Consider the following 11553-nt stretch of genomic DNA (forward strand, 5'->3'; position numbering starts at 1 on the left):
GCTCCCCGGGTGGGTGCCAGGGCTGGGGGCGCCCAGGGCTGAGAAAACCTTGCAAGGGGGCCGCGGGGCGTCTCCAGGCCCTTCCCGGGGGGCGGCACACTTGGGCTCCGAGGGATGACTCCTGAAATGTTCTCCGGGCAAATGAACACTTTTTAAACTAGGAAGGGTCTCCTAGACGACTCAGCGTGAGCAGCATCTTGGTCTCCACCTGGGGATCTTCCCCTCCTCCTCCTCCGAGGTTCTCGGCATTCCTGCCTGGTGTTTGCCTTGCAAAAGGCTAAGATCTCCCAGCTGTATCTACCTCTCCGCCCAGGTGCAGGCGCTGGGAGCGTTGGGGGCAAAACTCGCCGCCGCGCCTGGCGAGACCCGTAGTAACCCAAAATGGCGCACACTTACCAGGCCCTGGAATGCTGCTCCAGATCTGCAGGATGAGTGGGTGGGCAGAGGAGGGGACAGCACGGCAGGTGAACAGAAGCCGTGGGGCTGGAGGGAACAGGGTTCTTTAGGGGGATTGAGATGGCCTGGGGGTCTTGCTGTTGATGGATAGCGAGAGCCTGGCAGGAGGCTGTGAGAGCCTGGCCAGAGTCCTTAGAGACGTGGTTTGCTTTGGGGGCAGGCACTCTGGCAGCTGCATGGAGAACTGATGGGAGATCTTGGGTACATTCGTTTATGTAAAGTGGTGAGAGGAGGGCGCTCTGGAGATGGGCTGGGGAAGCCTGGGGAGGAGCAGGTTCTGGGAGGCACAGGCCTGGCCTCTCAGGGCATTATTGGTGGCTGGATTTCACTTGCAATGGTTCCTTCTTGTATTATCCTGTTCCAATAACTTAGCAACAGTAAATTTATACTTGCGCTAAGGAATGCACCATTGCCCTTGGAGGGGGAAGAATCACCACCCTGCTGCTGCAGCCACAGCTGTCTCTTGTGGTGGAAGCTGCGAGCACACAGCATTGCTGAGTGACCAACCTTTCCTCCTAGGACAGGGAACAGTCTGTGGCTGGGAGGCTGCTGCCACCTGCAGTAAGCTCAGAGAAGGGGAGAAAGCTGACAGCGAGGTCATCCACCGGTTCTTCTAACACAGGCTGGGAGGGCACGCAGGGCCAGCATGCCTACCACCTGCGCGGGGGCCCCAAGTGTTCTGAGTGAGGAGTCTGGGTGAGATGGTGGGGGAGGGCACACATTCTCTTGACTTGATTAGCCCCTCTTGAACTCTAGGAGATACACCCCATTGGGTGGCCTGGCCTCCCTACTTTCTTCATTTAACAGACACTTGTGTCCCTATGTGCAAGACAGTGTTAGATCAACAAGCCCTGCCCTTCAATTGGTGAATCTAGGGGTGACCTCTAAAACTCTCCATAACATGAGCGCCATAATACAGGAGCCATACGGAACAAGGGACACTTGCCTCAGCTGCAGTGCAAGTAAGGAGACAAAGGACTCGGGACAAAATGCAGCCCAGGCAGTCCTGAGGGCTGGGTGGAGAGAAGTGCACAAGGGAATGCAGGCCCAAGCACAGGCCTGGCAGCCAGAGGCCATGCCATGTGAGAGCAGCACAGCTAGTGGGGAAGGGTGGATGCCAGCACAGCCCTGGGACAGGGCCACCGTGCATCCTGCACTAGGCGATAGCCAGTCACAGTGGGGGAGAAGAACCTGCATCTTTCTGCAGCCATCACTCGCCCTCCATACCCAGGGACTCTCTGGCTTGAGCCACCCTTTCTACTGTAGCTTGTGGACTTTGGCTGCATGTTTTTGGTTGGCAACTGGGACTCCTCTTTCATCAGGCTCAGCAGGAGTCTGTCTTCCCAACGTTTTCTCTTTGAAGCTTGACTGCAAGGAGGCAGGGCCAGAGGCCCCTGTCACCTCCGTTTTCTCAACACTCCCTAAAGGATACATTTTCCTAAGAAGACAAAGCCTATTTCTCAAGTTCACATGCTTTAGAAATTCACGGTTCTCTGGAGAATGCTGAAGTGAGGCACACACCTAGAGGCAGGTTCTCTCCTAATCATTTTCCTGTCTGTACCTTGGGTCTAAGTAAGAGATTCCTTAGCAACTACTATGGGCTTCCCTTCTTCAAAAGTTGTAGTCCAATGTATCTGTATTTCTAATTTGTCATAGGTAGCATGGAAAATCATTCCTCTCCCAGGGTACCTCAATCTAGAGGGACATTAGGTTAAACAACAGAAGAGATTAGAAAATGGCCAAATGCTTTATTGCATACACAGTAGGGCTAAAGATAACAATCAAAGCCTGGTCAACACTGCTAAAAATTCACTATTAACATAAGACTCCTGCTTCCAGCCAAGATGAAGTTACAGGGACTGGGCTTACCTTCCCATCTTAAACTAAAAAACTGGACAAAATGTATGAAACAATAGTTGTCACAGTGGACCACAAGAAGTGCAGGGACCCCGGATAGCAGGGTAACAAATAGAGTGCGAGAACTGCTCACGGCCTGGAGTTTGCAGACCACAGACAGACAAAGGAAACCCAAAGAGAGTTTGGGGAAGCCAGGCAGTGAACGCTGGCAGGGCGTAGTACCAGAGAGGAAAGAGCTGCGCAAAGAATGCACTTGAGAGATCACAGAGGGTCCCACTTGAGTCTCAGCCCACACATCTAAGGACGCTACCCAAGGGAAAACAGCCTAAGAGCTCACACCCGACTAGGAACAGTTACAGTTCCCACCAACCATAGTGGAAAAATCTTGAAATACATAGAACATCAGAGCATAATTAGAAGGGTAAGGCCCTCTCTGTAGTCAGTAAAAATGACAAAGGCTATTCTGGGGCTGCCTAACAAAACTTAAAAGCAAGAACTAACAGGATCAAGTGATTTCCAAATGATGTAGCGATTACATTCCAGAACTTAAAAACAAAGGACCAAGCATCAGAGAGCCATGAGGCAACTCCAAGTGGGAACTCCAAGGTGTAACTGGAGCCCCGGAGGAAGGTGGGTGGGAAATATGTGAAAAACCAGCATGTGGAACAGTTTCTATGAACCCATGAGCCAAGAACATCCCCAAACTCCAAGCACAATAATCATGAAGAAAAATACGTGAAAGCACATCACGATCAAATTGCCTAAAGCCAGTAATAAAGAGAAAACCTTAAAAGCAGCCAGAGAAAGAAGACATTATGTAGAGCAGGGGTCCCCCAACCCCACAGGAGTACCAGATCATGGCCTGTTAGGAACCTGGCCTCACAGCAGGAGGTGAGCAGCAGGTGAGCTAGCGAAGCTGAGGTCTGCATACTGTTAGATCAGCAGCAGCATGAGATTCTCATAGGACTGTGAGCCCTATCGTGAACTGCTCATGCAAGGGATCTAGGTTGCACTCCTTATGAGAATGATGATCTGAGGTGGAACTGTTTCATCCCTAAACCATCCCCCTTCACCCCATGGAAAAATTGTCTTCCACAAAACCAGTCCCTGGTGCCAAAAAAGGTTGGGGACTGCTGATGTACGGAGCACAGGTAAGGGTGACAGAAGAATTCTCATGGGATATAATGCAATCAGAAAACAATGGAACATTTTTAAGTACTGGAAGGAAAAAAGCATCAGATATTCTACAGATAGTTTTTCAATAACTTGCTGATATGAAGGGCAAGACTCCACTGGTGTCCTCACTATCAGGCCTACAATTTAAAGGCTGAACGTCAATCATTATCAATAATGAATCAGTGGTTCTGAAGATAACATGTTTATAATCTATAACAACTTAGTTCTGTGAGTTGCTTAAATTGTGCAATTGCTAGATAAACACTAACAAAAACAGCAGCATCTCAGGGAACTCAGGTTTGTCAACTATCAGTTTTTCAAGTCCTGCAGGGAGTCTCACTGTTAAAACCAAAACACTTGCAAGTAGCTGAGAACAGCAGTTGCAAGAAACTCAACTAACAAAAGTTTAGTTTTATTTAGTTTTATTCCCCCAAGAAACAAAACTAACAAAAAAGAAGTGAAAAATAAATTCTATATAAAACTGTCCTCAGCATTACTTGGAGAATTTTCCAACTGCAAAGGAACTGAGTGAGAAGGAGAAAAATCCCACTAAATCCCAGTACACAACTCATACTCCTGCACTACCCTCAGCCAGCCACATGCTGAGCGTGAGCAAAGGCAGACTGAGAAAAATCGCGGAGCCAAGAGGGAGGGTGATGAACAGGCCTCAGGATGATATGAAACAACCTCCAGAAAGACGAACTCTTAACACTCTAGACATGAAAATTAAACAATACCCCAGTACCACAGAGACAAACAAGAAAGTCCATCCAGAGCTACTACAGAAAACCGGGACATGAAATGTCACACATACAGACTGAAGGAACCGCCAGCCTCTAGGAGACGACATGACAAATGTGTAACATAGCCGCCCTGAGTGCATCAGGAATAAAAGACATAACCTAAGCACATTTAGACAAAAGAGCAAAAGACAAAAGAACTGTACACAAATGATGTACTCCAGTTAGTAAATCTGTTTCTCACAGGGCCATGGTTTAGCAATGCTGTAATGACTTTATGTGTATAGTAGGATTGATCAAATAAATAAATAAATAGTGAATAACGTGAGCCAGTTTTCTCACTACTGGTATAAAGTAGAAATAAGGGACAGAAATTCAAAGTATCAGTATGAGCACACACATATATATGGCACTGATGACTAGCTATAAATACAGGGACAAATATAGATGTGTCTGTTTGCTTGGATTGATACACACACACACACATATTTCCCAGCTATATCTACTGAGAGCCTAAGACCCACTCCAACAGCAACAAGCAAACCTACTGACCAGGTCTTCGTTTCTAAATACTATTCTCCAATAAAAGGAAACAGCTTGTTGAAGTGGTGGAGTCCAGTGCTGGGGCAGGGAATGTACAAGATGAGCCAAAAATATCCTGTGATGCCAGAAAATAAGAACTTAAAAAAGAATGGCTTTTTCAAAAGGACACAGACCCCAACCTGAAGAAGCTCCTAATGGCTAATGCTGGAAAAATGTGAGCAATGAAGTAAGAAAAGAATAGTATTGTAATGCACAGAACAAAATAAACATCAAGTGCATACCGATATAAAACACTGAATAAACAGAGAAGGTGTGGCTCCTCATTACAGAAAAATTCCAAGTAATAAATATAGAAGGGATGAGAGAGATACAAAATCATCATTAAGCAAACACCACAAGAATAACTGTTTCAGCCAAGATCTGATGAATACTAGAACCAGTGAGCAAATGTTTCAGGAGCAGCGTATTTGTATACTCTCAAAGAGCTCCCTCAATTACAAAGGAAAACCATTAACCTCATAGTGCAGGAACCCAGCAGAAGTCACCTTAACAAAGTGATCAAGGATAACATCCCCTGTAAAAGATACTATCCCCAGGTATGATGTACTGAGAAAGAGACGTTATTTCCGTGGTACTCATAAAAATGTATAGCTCAATCTAATCATGAGAAAACATCAGACAAATCCAAATGAAGATACAAAATAATCAATCAATACTCATCAAATGTCAAGATAAAACAACTCACTACCATGCCAAAGCCATGAAACTCAAGAAAACACTGAGGAACTGTCACAGATGAAGGACGGAGGATGAAGAAAACACAACAACTAAATGCAAGTGGGCTACTAGATTGGATCCTAAAACAGAAAAAGAATATTAGGAAGAAAATTGGTAAAAATGAGTAAGATTTGTGGTTAATAGTATTGCACCAATGTTAACTTCCTAGTTTTGATAATTTTACTATGGTTACAGGAGTTGTTAACATTAGGGGAAGCACAACGAAGGGCAGACATTAATTTCCTATGGTATTTTTTGCAACTTTTCTGTAAGTCTAAAACTATTATAGACTTACTTAAGACTCATATAGACTATATTTTAGACTAAATGAAAAGATCATATATACCTAACATATTAGCAATAAAACTATTGCTAAATAAAAAGGTCAAATAAGCGTCATATACCCAACTCTTAACATTGCCTGTGCCCCTACTTCCCAGTAATTCTTAGTGAACGCTGGAACCATTCCTAATTACTCAGGATAATATGCGTGTGTTTGAGAGAGGCATAAACGAATCCTTCACATCTGAAGCATCTGACAGTGTTGGCAGCATTTTAGAAAGTCAAAGCTAGTGACCTTACTGTGAATGTGTTTCTAAATTTTGTATGTATACATCTGCATATGTTTATGTATACAAACATAATTAAAGTCTGTATAACAAAGCCTTTGTATTATAAAACGAGGGAAAAATGCCTCCTGCTTATTCTGCTTCTCTCTGGAGAATCAGGTTTCCTGTTCTCTGGCCACCCTTCACTTCATGGGTGTTTGTGGAGCCCAGGCCCATCATCTAGGCTTGCCTAATCAGAGTCCTCCCCGGGGTTTTGCTGGAGTTACAAAATTTTTTTCTAGAATTAGTAACTCAAAGAATTACATAAATTAGATAAACCTAGATAAACCTGTTAGTGGCCATCTTTGCCCTCATGTGTGAAGAGCCCGATGCCACCCCAGAAGAAAGCATATCCAGCTTCACCTGAATACATTTCTGGAGTATTCAACTATGTAAGTTCATTTCCATTTTCTTGTACTTTTGCTAGTTTACGTTTCTGTCATTTGCAATCAAGTGTCCCCTGACTAGCAAGCCGACCTATGGCCTGCCTTATTCTAATAAATACTGAGACAGGTTACAGACATCAAAAGAAGAGGAATAAAAATAAATTAAGTAGAATGAAGTAAAACAACAGATTATTATAACGAAGTCAGGGTAAGGTTACTAACAAAGATGCATCATGACACACTGCTAGATGACAGCACTACCACCAGCAGCAGCAAACCTTGACTGTGCCAAACACCATGGTAAATGCTTCACTCTAGGCCTGTGCAGTAAAGCTTTAAAGAAAGCCCTTCAGAGCCTGCATTCTTAAATAGCAGATATTAAAGATGAGCCAAGCTGGGCATAGTGGCTCATGCCTGTAATCCTAGCACTTTGGGAGTCTGAGGCAGGTGGATCACCTGAGGTCAGGAGTTTGAAACCAGCCTAGTCAATGTGGTGAAACCCCGTTTCTACTAAAAAATAAATAAAAAAAAAGGCTGGGCACAATGGCTCATGCCTGTATACTAGCACTTTGGGAGGCCAAGGCAGGTGGATCACCTCAGGAGTTTGAGACCAGCCTGGCCAACATGGCAAAACCCCATCTCTACTAAAAATACAAAAATTAAATGGATGTGGTGGTGCATGCCCGTAATTACATCCTAGCTACTCAGGAGGCTGAGGTAGGAGAATCGCTTGAACCCGGGAGGCCGAGGTTGCAATGAGCCAAGATCATGCCACTGCACTCCAACCTGGGCATCAGAGTGAGACTCCATCTCACAAAAAACAAAACAAAAAAACAACAACAAAAAACCCAATTAGCTGAGTATGGTGGCGAACGCCTGTAATCCCAGCTACTTGGGAGGCTGAGGCAGGAGAATTACTTGAACCCGGGAGGTGGAGGTTGCAGTGAGCCAAGATTGCGCCACTGCACTCAAGCCTGAGTGACAGAGCAAGACTCGGTCTCAAAAAAAAGAAGTCTGACACAGATCTCACTAGACTAAAATCAGGGTTTCAGCAAAGCTGCATTCCTTCTGGAGGCTCTAGGGAGCCCGTTTCCCACCTTTTCCAGCTTCTGGGGGCTGTCCACTGGCTCTCGGTCCCTTGTTCTGTCTCCAAAACCAGCAGGAGTGTGTTGAGTTCTCACAGTGCCATTTCTCTGGTTCTCTCTTCTGCCTCCTCTACCACTTTTAAGGACTCATGTAATTAGATTGAGCCCAGCCAGATAATCCAGGATAAGGTCCTAATCTTTTTTTTTTTTGAGATGGAGTCTCGCTCTGTCACCCAGGCTGGAGTGCTGTGGCTGGATCTCAGCTCACTGCAAGCTCCGCCTCCCGGGTTCACGCCATTCTCCTGCCTCAGCCTCCCGGGTAGCTGGGACTACAGGCGCCGCCACCTCGCCCAGCTAGTTTTTTGTAGTTTTTAGTAGAGACAGGCTGGTCTCGATCTCCTGACCTCGTGATCCACCCGTCTCGGCCTCCCAAAGTGCTGGGATTACAGGCTTGAGCCACCGCGCCCGGCAAGGTCCTAATCTTAAAGTCGGCTAATTAATAATCTTACTTGCATCTGTAGCCTTACTTCCCTTTGTCATGTACAACACATCACAGGATCCAGATGACAACGGGACATTTTAGGTCATTGTTCTGCCCACATGTTACATGTTCCTACTACATGCCACATATGTATTTGACAATAAGTAACAATGGTCAATACTGAAAAAGCAGTACTTAAGCCCATATATAGATATTACTGGTTGAGATCTCTTTTTTAAGAGAGAAATTACCTGTTATATTGAGCTTCTGAGTCACACATATTATCTCTCCTTTGACCAGTATAGACTGGCATCAGGCAGAGCCAACTGGGAATTTTTAGTTCCACTGTTTTTGCTGATTATCTTATGGTATTTACAACTTTTCAAATCTCTGGTTATCTCCAAACATATTAATTATCTATATATTCTAGTTGATATAGCTAAGTGCTCTTTGGTATCTAATACAACAGTGTGAAAGAAAAATGGTTTTGAGCACTAATGCATGTTAAATTATCTAAATTTTTGCTAGTGAAAATATATGAAAACTTGGACAATTTGACCAGTCTTTTAAAATTCTACAATAATTTTATCCAATTATCTAATATCAAGTTAGAGATTTTACAGAATAAGATAAACAGAGATTTTTCACTTGAGTTTCCAAAAGATTCATGAAAAATAACTCTACTTTCTAAATTTAACTAGGGAATCTTCATAACAGCTGTCAATTTACTGGTCACAGCTGAAAGCCCTTTAATTTACAAAAGCTCCCTGATTTTACCTTTAGCTTTTGGATAGGACTTTACTTCAAAAGACCTGACAGTTAGAATTACTTTCCTCCCCATCCCACCATGCTGAGATGTTGCCCAAGATGGAGTTCAGTGGCATGATCTCAGCTCACTGCAATCTCCTCCTCCCGGGTTCAAGTGATTCTCCCACCTCAGCCTCCGAAATAGCTGGGATTACAGGTGCATGCCACCATGCCCGGCTAAATTTTGTATTTTTAGTAGAGAGGAGGTTTCACCATGTTGGCCAGGTTGGTCTCAAATTCCTGACCTCGTGATCTGCCCGCCTCAGCCTCCCCAAAGTGCTGGGATTACAGGTGTGAGCCATCGCGCCTGGCGCTGAAAATTAGAATTTCAAGTGACTCTATATTTTCCCCAAATCAAAGGCAGTCATTGTGTCTCTATGTATTCTAGAATGGAATTCCACTTCATCATTCCTCTGAGAAACAAACGATTAGAGATATGCTTATTTCTAGGAGTGTGTTGAAAGTAACACCTATTCCATGTTGCTACTTTATTCAATGCTAACTCTGAATGTAGCCTTTTAATATAAATAACCATATAATTAACATACAGGAAAAATCTCCACAATTTTAGTAAAATTTAATTAGTAAAATTAGGATTTTACTAATTTGTTATATATATGGCTAAAGCCAATGATTTTCATGTTTCATTAAATATAGTCCTTTTAAATTATTGTTATTTTTACCTTCTGGAACCCAATTCCTGGTGGACATTTGGAGTGGATCTGATAATAACTGGAGACAAATTAATATATGAAATAAAACTTTATTCTCAAATATATTCAATTCTTTTATAAATCCCATAAAAGAGGAAACATTTGAAATCCAGTATTTTGATGTATCACCTTACCATTCATGTATATCCCAGGTCAACACTGGTAGGTTACTTTATACTTGGAAAATGCCAGACAGAGGTTCCAAGATGGCTGAATAGGAACACCTCCAGTCTGCAGCTTCCAGTATGAGTAATGCAGAAGACAGGTGATTTCTGCATTTCCAACTGAGGTACTGGGTTCATCTCACTGGGGCTTGTAAGACAGTGGGTGCAGCCCACGGAGCAGGGCGGGGCATCACCTCACCCAGGAAGTGCAAGGGGTTGGGAATTCCCTTTTCTAGCAAAGGGAAGCCATGACAGACGGTACCTGGAAAATTGGGACACTCTGACCCTAATACTGCGCTTTTCCAAAGGCTTTAGCAAATGGCACACCAGGAGATTATATCCCGTGCCTGGCTTGGAGGGTCCCACACCCATGGAGCCTCGCTCACTGCTAGCACAGCAGTCTGAGATCAAACTGCCAGGTGGCAGCAAGGCTGGGGGAGGGACATCCGCCATTGCTGAGGCTTGAGTAGGTAAACAAAGCAACCAGGAAGCTCGAACTGGGTGGAGCCCAACGCAGCTCAAGGAGGCCTACCTGCCTCTGTAGACTCCACCTCTGGGGGCAGGGCATAGCTGAACAAAAGGCAGCAGAAACTTCTGCAGACTTAAACGTCCCTGTCTGACAGCTTTGAAGAGAGTAGTGGTTCTCCCAGCATGGAGTTTGAGATCTGAAAATGGACAGACTGCCTCAAGTGGGTCCCTGACCCCCAGGTAGCCTAACTGGGAGACACCTCTCAGTAGGGGCTGACTGACACCTCATGGCCGAGTGCCTCCTGAGACGAAGCTTCCAGAGACAGGATCAGGCAACAATATTTACCGTTCTGCAATATTTGCTGTTCTGCAGCCTCCGCTGGTGATACCTAGGCAAACAGGGCCTGGAGTGGACCTCCAGCAAACTCCAACAGACCTGTAGCTGAGGGACCTGACTGTTAGGAGGAAAACTAACAAACAGAAAGGACATCCACACCAAAACCCCATCTGTATGTCACCATCTTCAAAGACCAAAGGTAGATAAAACCACAAAGATGGGGAGAAACCAGAGCAGAAAAGCTGAAAATTCTAAAAATCAGAGTGCCTCTTCTCCTCCAAAGGAACACAGCTCCTCACCAGCAACAGAAGAAACCTGGACAGAGAATGACTTTGATGAGGTGAGAGAAGGCTTCAGACAATCGGTAATAACAAAATTCTCTGAGCTAAAGGAGGATGTTTGAACCCATCGCAAAGAAGCTAAAAACCTTGAAAAAAGATTAGATGAATGGCTAACTAGAATAAACAGTGTAGAGAAGTCTTTAAATGATCTGATGGAGCTGAAAACCATAGCACAAGAACTACGTGACACATGCACAGGCTTCAGTAGCTGATATGATCAAGTGGAAGAAGGGGTATCAGTGACTGAAGATCAAATGAATGAAATGAAGCGAGAAGAGAAGTTTAGAGAAAAAAAGAGTAAAAAGAAATGAACAAAGCCTCCAAGAAATATGGGACTATGTGAAAAGATCAAACCTACATCTGATTGGTGGACCTGAAAGTGATGGGGAGAACGGAACCAAGTTGGAAGACACTCTTCGGGTATTATCCAGAACTTCCCCAACCTAGTGAGGCAGGCCAACATTCAAGTTCAGGAAATACAGAGAACACCACAAAGATACTCCTTGAGAAGAGCAACTCCAAGACACATAATTGTCAGATTCACCAAAGTTGAAATGAAGGAAAAAATGTTAAGGGCAGCCAGAGAGAAAGGTCGGGTTACCCACAAAGGGAAG

At 44.4% G+C, this 11553-nt stretch overlaps 1 protein-coding gene across 1 annotated transcript in view; it reads right to left on the reverse strand.

Annotated features, from left to right (window-relative positions):
* The window catches only part of RAMP1 (receptor (G protein-coupled) activity modifying protein 1), a 52370-nt gene extending 51625 nt beyond the window's left edge, over positions 1-745 (reverse strand). The window contains exon 1 of the mRNA XM_011929595.1: positions 397-745. The gene's annotated coding sequence lies outside the window, so the exon portion shown is untranslated. The remainder of the gene's footprint in view (positions 1-396) is intronic.
* Between the last annotated feature and the right edge of the window lie 10808 nt (positions 746-11553).

This window comes from Colobus angolensis, unplaced genomic scaffold (genome assembly GCF_000951035.1).
Source record: "Colobus angolensis palliatus isolate OR3802 unplaced genomic scaffold, Cang.pa_1.0 Scaffold82, whole genome shotgun sequence".
Taxonomy (NCBI): domain Eukaryota; kingdom Metazoa; phylum Chordata; class Mammalia; order Primates; family Cercopithecidae; genus Colobus; species Colobus angolensis.